This window comes from Lytechinus variegatus, chromosome 6, assembly GCF_018143015.1.
Source record: "Lytechinus variegatus isolate NC3 chromosome 6, Lvar_3.0, whole genome shotgun sequence".
NCBI classification, from domain to species: domain Eukaryota; kingdom Metazoa; phylum Echinodermata; class Echinoidea; order Temnopleuroida; family Toxopneustidae; genus Lytechinus; species Lytechinus variegatus.
The window spans coordinates 23,907,799-23,919,167 of record NC_054745.1 but is presented as its reverse complement, the minus strand read 5'-3'; the positions used below and the strand labels follow the sequence as shown (position 1 = coordinate 23,919,167).

The following is an 11,369-nucleotide window of genomic DNA, read 5'->3' as shown; positions in this document are numbered from 1 at the left end:
ACACGCCATCATGGTTTCCAACCCAGAGCCAATCGAGAGGAATAAGAAGACACCCCTGATTTGGTTTTAATTCACCCCCCCCCCCCCCCCCCCCCCCTCCCTTTCGCGTTGGCAAGCAGGGCCGCTTGGCTGCTTGTTAGCTAGCTCTATCGCACGCACGTACGCGCGCGCACGTCTAACCGCCAATTGCAATATTTGAAAAAGAAAACTCCATCTACCGGGACCGCCGTTTTGCTGTTGATAAGTCCGTCGATAATTCATCAAAAACTAAAGGAACACGGGTCAGATTCGGACAGCGACTTCAAAGTCATTTGTAGAAGGCTAAACAGTAAGTTCTATAACAATTTTCTTTGATTTATTTCTCAAATTGTCTCAAAATATTAGATGTCGGTGTACTGCCACGACCACTGCACTGCACTGCCACCGCCATTGCATGCCCCGTTGGCGCTGGCCGCTGCTCTACTGGCCGGGACGTGGCTATGACGATAGGGAGTGCTTATGCTTTGTGTTGGCTGAGTTGAGCTCGGCGAGCATGGAATAGATTAGTAATTCGCTCGTATTGCCTGATGTTTATTGTCAATGTTTTACAAAAACCATCTCTGAATACGTTGAATTCATGAATGAATGATTTGTTAATGCTAATGTCAAGACTGTCAAAGCGTTAATTGTGAAACACTGCACTGCACAACGTAATTCACTGAAATTGAAAACTTGCCGACAAATATTGTTTTGGAATTAGGTCTATAATTTGTTGTTGTTGATAGATGTTGGTAAATGAGATAAAATGGAGGTGAAACATGGTAGGGGTCCTAAAGTTTGAAAAATGATAAAGACTACGCAGCCCCTATAAAGTTACACTGTACACACCACTCATCGCACATAGGGTGAAATGTGCACTTTGTGTGTGGAACTGTGACTGGACAGAGTGACAAACGATTCCTATTCAATTTTTCTACAGAGGCTGCAATAATTATGCAGAGAAAAGTGGCGCTAATGCAGTTTTGCACCGGCCGATTACCCACAACGAACAATTGTCCATAGACTGTGTACAACGGATAGATCGTCTCCGCACAGCGATTCGAAGACCGCTGATTGGTCAATCGCGCAGATCACGTCATGACCACGTGGTCCCAAAAATAATTCCTTCGGACTGCGTGCGGAAGTATCGATAGCGATAACGATATCCGGTCACGTTGTGTACGCCGTAAATAGTTTTGGTTCGTGATCGGATCGCTCCGGTATCGATCGAAAATTATCGAAACTGCAATTTCATGCATATTCACGCGACGCTCCGAAACCCGGAAGCCAATTGACTTTGCGCACGTTGCGATAGACTCTACAAATTCCAACGAACACGATGGCATATAGACGCTAATTCGTAAGATTTTGACAGAAAAGCAAGAAGTAATCGAAATTTGCTTACCTGTGCAGTATCGGTGAGAAAATAGATCCTCCGAGAATACCTTTCATAATTCATATAAAATACGGGAAAGTGAAATTCTAGGTCGATTTTGGTACGAGGTGATAGAGAATTGCACACTTGTTTTGGTGGAATTCTGTGTGGGGAAATAAAAGGCTTGCACTGCGCATGCTTACTATATTTTCATTCATAAATTGGTTCTCGGCAGGGGCTGGATGACGTCATGTAATAAGCAAAAATGTACACGACCGCTACGTTCACGCTCCGCTATCCGTTGTACACAATTGTTCGTTGTGTTACCAGCATACCTCATCACCAAAATTTGTTCCCAAATGTCATGACAGGTCTCTCAGTCACATTTCGATGTTAATACCACCTCTTTTCAAAATATCGGGAACGGCTGTATTTAGTCTTAGATCTCGAGGCGTTGACAAATGGTTGATCTAATCCGTAGAAATCACTTCGCGGATTGGATTCGCTGTAATGTTTATTGGGACTGAAGTTAGCAAACAAATCATGCTAACATGTGGCGAACAAACAGCCAGCATGCCGCATGTGAATCTTTTGGTCGCATAACTTCGGTCCATTTCAACATGACGGCAAATCCAAGCGATCCGCAATATTTTGAAAAGTGGTGGGCATATTGTGTATTGACCTCAAAACGTGTGTAGACAAATACGACAATTTCTGGTGGGGAGTTTTGCTCGAAGTTGGCTGGTGTGAAACTTGTGAAGCATTAATGCGGGAGGTTATTATTAGATCATTTCATGGGGCTAGGCATATCAATTTTTAAAGTAAATTTTATCCTTTTTTAAGTTTGTCCTGTGATCACATTTTATCTGTTTTTATTTATTTACTGATCAAAACTTGCCTAAAACAATGTCTGGAATTCATCCACTGGCATACGATTGTCCATGAACGGATCCATGATTTCTCAACAACACTTGTGTATTAAAGAAAGCCACGTTTTTATCTTGCTCTCAAGGTGGGGGCACAGGGGTCCATTGCAGAAAGAGTTGCGTTTAAACCCAGGTCAAAAAATCAATCGCAAGTCCCAAATGCGCGCTGTTGATTGGTTGAAAATCAAGTTGCGTATGATATTTAGAGTTGCGATTTATTGCAACTCAAAATATACAACGGACCCCAGGTCAAATGTGCCCACTTGGATCCGCTTCTGGGATTGTCAATACCAGGGAAATGGAATTTATGTCATCGATTACCCTCCTTTTGAAAATTGCTGCTCTGGAAATTTGATTTCAGATGACATAGCTATTACTAGTATAAAGCATGCACATTTATAATACAGCCTTGTCTGAACTAAGCTGAACAATATCACATTTTATTATTGTATTCCTGAATTGTGGGCTGGTAATCAGAGATCCATGAAAAATATCTCTAAAATTAAAGTTCTAAGATCATTCTTTTTCTATTACTATATTAGTATTCTATTTTTGTTTGTATCTGCACATACATGCAGATTTTACAACACTTAAATTGATTTTATTTCATTTTCAAAGTTTGGACGACGGATACACTGGATGATAAGGGAGATGGTCCAGCCTTACATGGGAATGACACGACGGGTGTTGAACACAGAAAACGTGCCGTGTACAAGAAAAAAATGGAGTTTATGAAAGGTATGTGTGTAAGAATTTTCTTCAGTAGAAAAATTGCAAAGCTTCATGAGATAAAACAGATTGTATTCCTGCAGTGGCATAGCTGAAAAAAAAAATCAGTATGTTGGCTGAGGGGTGGACACTTTGTCCTCATGTATTCATTTGTTGTGGTATTTGTCATCATTGGGGCCTCCCATTAGATAATAGGTTATTTTCTTCCCATCTATGGTTAAACATAAATTTATTTATCATATTTTACAAAATGTTGATATTTGTTAATTGGTACCGTTCAATTGAATGGTAGTGTATACTGCAAATTTCTCGATATTTAAAAAAATATAAGAACTTCTAAAGAAAGCTTAAACACACGACAAGCATTGATGTTTTGAACCTTTAGCTAATATACTGTCCTTTGCATTGTTTTCATCCAATATTTCTTATTACAGCTTCAAGGAATTAATCCTGCCGGGTACCCATTCACTTCACCTGGGTCTAGTGCAGCATAGTGTGGATAAATTTCGGGCTCAAGGAAAACACACCATGACTAGGACTCAAATTCATGACCCTCTGTTTGTAAGGTGAGAGTCAGAACCACTAGACCACGACGTACCCAAGCTGATGTCATATCCCCTCTTGTTCTTTTGTATTTTATTACAAGAAGTCATGCTTATTTACACTTTGTCCTCCGAGGACTATAAAAAATGGAGTGAAAATTTATTTCAAAGACATGTCCACCCTAACAAAAAGTTGATTTGATTAAATAGAGAAAAATGAAACATAAAAATCGGATGAAAAATAAGAAAGGTATGACATTTTTAAGTTTCACTCAATTTCACTTAATAGTTATATGCACATCCTGGTCGGTATGCAAATGAGGGAACTGATGACATCACTCATTCACTTTTCTTTTGTTTTTTTAAATATGAAATATAATTTTCTCCCCATTGACCTTTGAAATAAAGTTTTATTTCTCACTGAATATGTGGAGTTACCATTGCTTAACATTATTTGGTTCAGTCCAGTTGGTCCTTATTGTCAAATCTGTAAAAATTGAAATATTGTAGAAGTAAAACAATGAAAAACAAAACAAAAAGTGAGGGACATCATCGATTCTCTCATATGCATGTGGGTAAATTGTGCATATAACTATTTTGTGAAATATAAGCGAAATTTTGCATCCGATTTTGATGAAATATTTTGCATGATGCTTGCCTGATTTTTCTCTGTTGATTCAAAACAACATTTTCTGTGGTGGACTTGACCTTTAATGTGAAGATATGCATTGCTGGAAATAATGATATGATACTTGGGACATATCATACACACATGTATGAAAATATGAAATAATTATGATTTCATTTCATACAATAAGCCTAGCAAATATTCCTGACAATCATGTGTACATTAGGTTAGTTTTTTACCAAAACATTGTTAAAATTTCAAATTCAATAACTTTGTTATTATTAGATGTTAACGAAATTTTCAGCATGATGTTTTTCTGATTCATTCTCTCCCTACCAAAATCTCCCCTCTTCTATGCTTTCTTTCTATGGTCCCCTTCATTCTCATAACTATTTTATGTGTAAAATGTAACCGGTCGTCCAACCCATTTGATTGAAGGGCTAGAGGTACTCGAGACTGAAAGTTATGTGATATAATTCAAAGTGTGCATCAGACAAACAAAAAGCACTGAAAATTTCATCAAAATTTGTTGAGGATTAACGAAGTTATGACGAATTAAAGTTGTTATTTTTTGGTAAAACTGTTCTCTTCAAGTCCTCATGAATATACAAAATCACAATTTATATATTTTTTGTATTATATGAATTCAAATTTTGTCCAAGCTAGGTTGTAAAAAATTACAATTGACTACTGATTCTGTGTAAGACAATAATCATATTATTTCTCACACATAGTTGAGTTATTCATCTGATTCAGCACAGCAAAAATAGACAGAAAAGAAATAAGTGGGTATCTTGTATATATTATTTTCTATATATTTTGCAAAAAGAGGTCTCTATTTTTTCTGTTTTTTAGTGTTCCAAATTGAATAATTTTCTTTCCCTATTTTCATTATATTTTCTTTCTATGTGTGATATATTATTTATTTCTTAATGTATCTTTATTGTATTTATTATAAACTTTTGGGGTGTTTCTACAGTAAATCATTAAAAACAGTTTATCTTTTCCGGACTCGAATATTCTTATCGCTCTTAAACCAACCTGTTTCTACGGACCGAATAATCTGATTAACTTGCATTTCACTTAGCAAATAGGGCAGAAATTGGAAAATTCAACCTATAACATCAACATTGCATTTCGGTATGTCTCGTTAGGAAAATTTTCAAAATAAAATTTTAATGCCAGCTGAGCTGAGCGCGATATATTGCTCAATCAATTATCATTCACATTACGATATCCATACAATTAATCATTAACCAATCATAATTCATTACATATCCAATATCAGAATATTCCTGAATTTGATCTGGATATAATAATGGTTTATTTTAGCTAGACGGATGCGATGGCCCCGGTCTTCTGTCTTCGTTTTCCAGACACCCAACAACAGGTCTGGAAAACGAAGATCGAAGACCGGGGACATGCGTTATGTCAATGGTAGTAAAATTTTAAGGCCAGCTGAGCTGAGCGCGATATAATTGCTCAATCAATTATCATGCATCACGATCCATACAATTAATCATTAACTTATCAGCCAATTATAACTGATTACATATCCAATATCAGAATATTCCTGAATTTGATCTGAATATAATAATGGTTTATTTTAGCTAGACGGATGCGATGGCCCCGGTCTTCTGTCTTCGTTTTCCAGACACCCAACAACAGGTCTGGAAAACGAAGATCGAAGACCGGGGACATGCGTTATGTAAATGGTATAAAATTTTAATGACAGCTGAGCTGAGCGCGATATATTGCTCAATCAATTATCATTCACATTACGATATCCATACAATTAATCATTAACCAATCATAATTCATTACATATCCAATATCAGAATATTCCTGAACTTCATCTGAATATAATAATGGTTTATTTTAGCTAGACGGATGCGATGGCCCCGGTCTTCTGTCTTCGTTTTCCAGACACCCAACAACAGGTCTGGAAATTAAACGAAGATCGAAGACCGGGGACATGCGTTATGTCAATGGTATAAAATTTTAATGCCAGCTGAGCTGAGCGCGATATATTGCTCAATCAATTATCATTCACATTACGATATCCATACAATTAATCATTAACCAATCATAATTCATTACATATCCAATATCAGAATATTCCTGAATTTGAGTGAATATAATAATGGTTTATTTTAGCTAGACGGATGCGATGGCCCCGGTCTTCTGTCTTCGTTTTCCAGACACCCAACAACAGGTCTGGAAAACGAAGATCGAAGACCGGGGACATGCGTTATGTCAATGGTATAAAATTTTAATGCCAGCTGAGCTGAGCGCGATATATTGCTCAATCAATTATCATTCACATTACGATATCCATACAATTAATCATTAACCAATCATAATTCATTACATATCCAATATCAGAATATTCCTGAATTTGAGTGAATATAATAATGGTTTATTTTAGCTAGACGGATGCGATGGCCCCGGTCTTCTGTCTTCGTTTTCCAGACACCCAACAACAGGTCTGGAAAACGAAGATCGAAGACCGGGGACATGCGTTATGTCAATGGGAGAACATGTGTAGGGGGCAAGGTCCAAAGTCCATTCTAACCCGCGCACGTGTTTTGTACACACTTTGCACTGCTTTGTACACGCTTCGTGCGTGAACTACAAACGCTTTCACACGGGTGTGATACGTGTCCCCGGTCTTCGGTCTTCGTTTTTCAGACACCCCACAAATGTAATAATACTTTACCCACAAATGTAATAATGCACTTTACCCACAAATGTTATAATTATTGATTGCCCACAAATGCAATAATGACTTTACCCACAAATGTACTAAATTTGAAGGGATTTTTGGCGAATTCTTTCTAAACTAAAACCCTATAGTAATGCATTCATAGTAAGTCTTTGTTGGAGGTAAGTCCAAAGACTTTTTCCAGACCAGGTTGTTTCAAAAACTATTATGTAAGTCTAAAGTCTGTTTTCCAGACCCGGTTGTTTAAACAATTATTATGTTATTCCAAAGTCTTTTTTCCAGACCCGGTTGTTTAAAAAAAATATGATATAAGTCCAAAGTCTCTTTCCAGACCCAGTTATTTCAAAAATTATGATATAAGTCCAAAGTAAGATACGATAATGATATTCCAGTGGAATGAAAATGAGAATCGAGCGTAGTCTTTTCTCCAGACCCAGTTAATTAAGACCGGTAGGGTTAATGTCTTTGTTGTTACTTCAACTTATCTGGCTAATATTGTGAATATATGCGATAAGAGTAAATCGAGAATCAAGCGTAGTCATTTCTCCAGACCTGGTTAATTAAATCTAATAACTAAAACCCTAATGTCTTCATATAGCACAAAAGTGCAGTCTTTTTTTCCAGAGCCGGTTAATTAAAAAAATACAATATAAGTCTTAACTAAGATACGATAACGATATTCCAGTGGAATAAAAATGATAATCTAGCTTAGTCTTTTCTCCAGACCCAGTTAATTAAAACTGGTGGAATTACTGTCTTTGTTGTTGTTTTAACTTACACGGCTTATATTGTGGATATATGCACTAAGAGTAAATTGAGAATCAAGCGTAATCTTGACCTGGTTACTTAAATCTAAAAACTAAACCCTATAGTAAGCGTTCATGCAGCACACAAATGCAAAGTCTTTTCTCTAGACCTGGTTACTTAAAACTAAAAACTAAACCCTATATTAATGCATTCATATAGCGCAAAGACATTTCTCCCGGTCATTTAAAACATTCATCAAATCTTTTAAAAAGACCACACAATCTATTGATGTTGAATAACATGAAAATAAAGTGTAGACATTCATCCAGACCAGATTATTTCAAAGTAAGAAATGATTGAAAAAAAAATCCTCCACTTTGGCAATGTTGAATTCCATGAAAATATAACATAGTTTTTCCTCCAAACCCATTTTTTCAAAATTATGAATTACATGTACATTTTCAAAACAGTATAAAGACCCCATAATCTTATTAATGCTGGATAGCATGGACATATACATGTAGCGTAGTCTTTCAGCCCGATCCAGTTTTATTTTTCAAAATTACGCTAATAGTAATAATAAAAAAATCCAAATCTAAGACCAAACAATCCTTCAACCTAAGAAATGTTTTAAAAAGAAGTTTAGAGCGTTGTCTTTAGTCCAGATCTAATCATTAAAACAAATATGCAAAAAAAAATTCTTCTAACCTAAGACCTTGTTATATTCGTATTCTTGTGGAATAACGCGAGTTTTGAAACGTACTCTTTTCTCCAGACACGGCTATTTAAAAATAAATTTACAAATCTTCAAATCTAAGACCAATCTTCCAAAGTTACACCCAGTAAAGAAATATGTCTTTACCCCACACCCAGTTTTTTTAATAATACTAAGACCCCAACAAACATTGCAATAATGCATGGGTAAACCAAACATCCTTCCTCCAGAATTGGTTATTATTTGAAAAAAAATGAAATAGCTTTTACAAATATATTCTATAACGGAGACCCAATAATCTGATTACTGTGGAATAACACGAAGACCAATTGTCGAAGATCGACTTTCCTCCAGACACAATTATTTTAAGAATAAAAAATCAATAAAACCCAACAACGAATCTAAGAACCAACAATCCTCCAAATTAAGACCATGCATGTAGAAAAGCACATGTTTAGAGCGTTGTTTTTATTCCAGACCCAGTCATTTAAAAATGATTTAAACAATCTTAAAAACATAAGGCTTTGTCAAATTCTTATTCTTGTGGAATAAGACGAGTATTATGCTTAGTCTTTCTTCAAGACCCGGTTATTTAAAAGATAAACAAATGTTGAAAAAAAATCACAGCTAAGACCAATCTTCAAAATTTACCCAGTATAAATGATTGGGCTTAGAGTAATGTATTTACCCCTCACCCAGTTCTCTTAAAAATACAAATTAAGCGAAACATTAATCTTAAAACTTAGACCCCACATCTTCCAAACTATAAAACCCTCGTGATAACGCATACTTAATTTTACCAGACCAGCTTATTAAAAAAAAAACAGAACAAAACAAACATTTAAAATTAAAACCCTCTTCCAGCCTAAGATCCTGTAATATATACTGTATTTAAACATTCACTTTTTCTTCCAGGAAAAGAAATTTATAATTAATGAAAACCATCAAAACTTAGAGCCCGGGGAGCATTTCATGAAAGGAGTTGTCGGACGTTTAATCCGACAGTCCCATTTTATTCGACATTAACTATGGAAGTACTGCATCTTAGCCAATCAACATCAAGGTCGGACATAAATATTTATGAAATACTCCTACAATCATTTCATTCATGTTGAACAGGCACGAGAATAAGATTGAGTCTTTGTTATGAAGATTTCATTAATTTATATTTGAAATGACAAGGTCTGGAATAAAGAAAAATCTATAAACTTTATTTATTAAAGGTTATTAGTTTCAAGGATAGGTGGGTTTTAGATTCTGTTGTTTTTTTTAAAAATAATTTTTGTTATTTTGAAATAATTGAGTCTGGAGAAAGACTACTCTATATTTCCATGCTATTCAATGTTGATAAGATTACAAGGTCTTTGTTTTGTTGTTGGTTGTTGTTGTATTTTTATGATTTTTTTATAACTGGGTGTGGGGGAAAGACCACGCTATATTTCCATGTTACTTAACATAAATAGGATCATGGGTCTTTGTTTGCTTTTTTTTACTATTACTATTAATCATGAGGTATTTGAAAGATCTGGGTCTGGATGACAGAATATGCTATATTTCCATGTTATAAAACATTAATGAGAGGGTTGGGTTACTTTTTGTCTGATTCCACCAGTTTTAAATAACTGGGTCTGGAGAAGACTATGCTCGATTCTCATTTTCATTCCACTAGAATATCATTATCGTATGTTAGTTTGGACCTATATTATAATTTTTGAAATAAACAGATCTGGAAAAAAGACTTTGGACTTATATAATAATTTTTTAATTAACTGGGTCTGGAAAAAAGACTTTGGACTTATATAATAATTTTTGAAAAACTTGGTCTGGAAAAAAGACTTTGGACTGATATTGTAATTTTTTGATTAACCGGGTCTGGAAAAATACTTGGGACTTATATGATAATTTTTGAAACAACCAGATATGGAAAAAAAGACTTTGGACTGATTATATAAATTTTTTTAATTAACCGGGTCTGGAAAAAATACTTTGGACTTATATAATAATTTTTGAATTAACTGGGTCTGGAAAAAAAGACTTTGGACTAATATTATAATTTTTCAATTAACCGGGCCTGGAAAAAAAGGAATCCATGACACATGCTCCGGCGACGATTGCTCCGGTGACAAATGCTCCCCAAAATGTGACATTTGCTCCGCTGATGTTTGCTCCGTCGATATTTGCTCCGCTGACTATTGCTATGCCGAAATTTGCTCCGCCGACTGTTGCTCCGCCGACATTTGCTCCGACAGTTGCTCCACCAACAGTTGCTCCGTCGACAGTTACTCCGCCGACAGTTGCTTCACTGACAATTGCTCCACATTTAGCAACAAATGCTCAGGCGACAAATGCTACCCGAACGACACATGCTCCGGCGACAATTGCTCCGCCAATATTTGCTCCGCATGTAGGGACAGTTGCTCCACCGGCATTTGCTCCGCATGTAAGGAAAAATGCTCCGCCAATAATTGCTCCGTCCACAATTGCTCCCTCGACAGTTTCTCGGCATGTTGCTTTTAAAAAAATATATAAGACCTAAATACCTGCGACAAATGCTCCTCGAATTATTGCTCTGCTCACAATTGCTCTACCGACAGTTACTAGGCCAAAAGGCAGAAAAGACTCTTGCTCTGACGAAAATATTTGTTACATCCTTGTGCGTTACATACTTTTTGTATTGTTTTGTTTTACCATTCAAGATGTTGTGCCACTTTATATCATAGGCGGATCCAGGGGGGCGAGGGGCCCGGGAAAAAAAAAGGAAAAAAGGGGGGGGGGAGCAGGGAATAGAGAAAAAAAAGGAAGAGGAAGACAAATGAAAGACTTTCATACTTCACTAAATAAAATTTTCACTCGCACTTCGTGCTCGCATTGCCTGTTAGTTGATTAACATATCTTGTTCAATATGGAGCTTAAATATGAAGTTTGGAAGTCAATATGAAAAATATATTTCGCCGCGGAAATCGA

At 36.0% G+C, this 11,369-nt stretch overlaps 1 long non-coding RNA gene across 1 annotated transcript; it reads left to right on the top strand.

Annotated features, from left to right (window-relative positions):
- Nucleotides 1–288: 288 nt before the first annotated feature.
- LOC121416568 lies at nt 289–3,498 on the top strand. The gene is made up of 3 exons (XR_005970201.1): nt 289–328; nt 2,938–3,057; nt 3,483–3,498. It is a non-coding gene; the product is annotated as an uncharacterized LOC121416568 (long non-coding RNA).
- Nucleotides 3,499–11,369: the final 7,871 nt, after the last annotated feature.